Source organism: Miscanthus floridulus, chromosome 2 (genome assembly GCF_019320115.1).
Source record: "Miscanthus floridulus cultivar M001 chromosome 2, ASM1932011v1, whole genome shotgun sequence".
NCBI lineage: Eukaryota > Viridiplantae > Streptophyta > Magnoliopsida > Poales > Poaceae > Miscanthus > Miscanthus floridulus.
The window spans coordinates 73,246,071-73,248,700 of NC_089581.1; the positions used below are offsets into that span (position 1 = coordinate 73,246,071).

At 40.2% G+C, this 2,630-nt stretch overlaps 1 non-coding gene across 1 annotated transcript; it reads left to right on the forward strand.

Moving 5' to 3' along the window:
- Window positions 1–1,063: 1,063 nt before the first annotated feature.
- Window positions 1,064–1,172, forward strand: LOC136541002 (small nucleolar RNA R71). The gene has a single exon (XR_010780118.1). It is a non-coding gene; the product is annotated as a small nucleolar RNA R71 (small nucleolar RNA).
- The last annotated feature ends 1,458 nt before the right edge of the window (window positions 1,173–2,630 follow it).

Genomic DNA, 2,630 nt, shown 5'->3' on the forward strand with positions numbered 1-2,630 from the left:
GGTCTTGTGGAAGATTCTTTGTCCAATGGTACACTCGATCGTGGGTACACCTGGATCATCCTTCTTAGCAAGGAATGGTGAAGTGAGGAGGTGGTCATACTCTGATCTGAGTGTGTTGATCATGTTAACTGATTCTTCTTGTGGCTGCCTGACCTTGTTCTTCCTCCTTCTCCTATTGTTCTTCTTTTTGGTCACTGTTGTTTCTTTGGATGGGTACGGCATCTGTGGATGTCTAGGAGATTGTAGGATACGATTCTTAAAAGAAAACTTCTCCTTTTTATCCTTGATTGTGAAACAGATCTTGGCACTATCCACGTAGATAATGGCTTTTGCGGTGCTTAGGAAAGGTCAGCCCAAGATAATGGGTGCCCTTTCATCTCCACTAGTTTCAAAAACCACAAAGTCCATGGGAACATATGATTGTCCCACTCAAACAATGGCATCTTCAAGAACTCCCTTGGGGTAGCAAAGTGACTGATCTGCAAGTTGTAGATGCATATTTGTGTACAACAAAGTATCTCCATTAATTTTATCATAGATTACCTTAGGCATGATGTTGACACTTGCTCTAAAGTCACAAATAGCTTCTTAGAAAATGTGAGGTCCAATTGCAATGGGGATGATAGGTCTCTGCTGCTGATTCCATCCTTGATTCTATTGAGGACGATAGTTATTGTTGTTGATAAAGTTCACATCCTCATGGGTTTTAGGACAGTTGCTCCCTAAATGCCTAGTGTTTCCACATTCTTCACATGTCATGCGGGAATTATGAATGTACATGACTTCTTGCTTCTCATTGGCTCGGTCTTAGAGCTTCTTCATTAGTAGGTCCATCTTGGCAGACAACATGTCTACCTCCATGAGTTGATGCATACCTCCACCTCTCTTATGGATTTGAAGATGTTCTTCATTCCAACCTTGGTTAGAGGCCATCTTCTCCATGAGAGGTATTGCAGCTAGTATGGTGAGTGTCAGGAATGCACCTCCAGCAGCAGCATTCATAGTCTGATGGGTACTATTGGTCAACCCATGGTAGAAAGTCTGCATGAGTAACCAATTCTCCATCCCATGATGAGGACATTCTGCAATGTAATCTTGAAAGCGTTCCCATGCCTTAGGGGTAGATTGATCATGTTGTTGCTGAAAGCTTGAGATTCTCCCACGTAGAGCATTGGTCTTGCCTATGGGAAAGAACTTGGCTAGAAAAGCAGTGGAGCGGTTATCCATTGTAGTATTTATATCTTTGTTGGCGTAGAACCATTGCTTTGCCTTCCCCAAGAGTGAGAATGTGAAAAGGAGAAGTAGTATGGTGTCTTGGGTCACTCCTATGCTAGTGAAAGTGCTACAGATCTTGAGGAAGTGTTGGAGATGAGCACTCGTATCTTCATGTGCCTTTCCACAAAACAGGCTTGCTTGCACCATGTTGATGAAATCTGGCTTGAGCTCAAACCCATTGTCTCCACCATTGGCTGTTGGTCTAGTACAGATGTTGGCTGTAATTGGAGCAGAGAATTTACGGAGAGTCTTGTTAGACATAGCTTCAAATTCTGGTGTTAAGCTGCACCTTATCCGGTTGTCTTCTGACTCTAAAGCTAAAACTTTCTTGAGTTTAGCTCTAGTTCTCTTAAGTAATTCTTCTAGATCGTCAATGTAGTTTGTCGGAAGGTCAAAACCGATCATACATTACCCTGCATAAGATACACAAGTAGACAACACAAGGGTAAGCCTGTTTGAGCAGAGGTCAATGGTTATCTCGATCACATCAATAAGTATAAGCTTATCAATACTTCCTTTTCCTAGCTACCTTCCCTGGCAATGGCATCAAAAATGCTTGTTGGTATTTATTAACTTGTTATTTGTTTTAGTAGCCACCTAATATATGTCTACATCTCTTAACATTACTTTACCAGGTTGTCATCCCTAGTGATGATGCCAGAGATGCTTGTTGGTACTACCTAGTATTACTACTAGAGTAGTTCTTTAATATTTTATGTGACTAGGAAGAATATATAGATATATGAATGAAAGGAATCTGCAAGGGCACAGATAATATACCAGTGTTGCACATCACCCGGGAGTATTTCAGGTATCGTTATTTATGTTTTTACCATAGGGAATGTCTGGCAAGGACATGTATTGATAACTTATACTATTGATGGAGAAGTAAACCATAACCAATATTCTACTCACAACAGGGGTAAGTCAAGAGGTAAATGTATATATGAAAGGTGCATAATAACTTAGAGTACTCCTTTCTATGGCATTAGCATGGTTAAGTAGAATATTAGAGGAATAATTCCTAAGTCATTCTTAATTACAAGTCAAAGCATACAATGATTAGTGCAATTACACCTAGTAATCATGGCTAAAATTAACTTCATATCTACACATAAGAGATATTACTAAGGAAGATTAAGAATAGAGCTTGTATTCCTTCATAACTAGATCCAACTTGTAGACCTATATTCGGGGAGTGGGCTACAAAGGACTCAATGGGAGTGTCACATCCGCAATCTGCCACATGACCCAAAATATAGGGTGTATCCATAGGTAAACAACGTATAAGCACCACACTTACACAATGTCTACCACTTACCTCTTGTACTTTAGAGCTAGTGCTATACGAACTT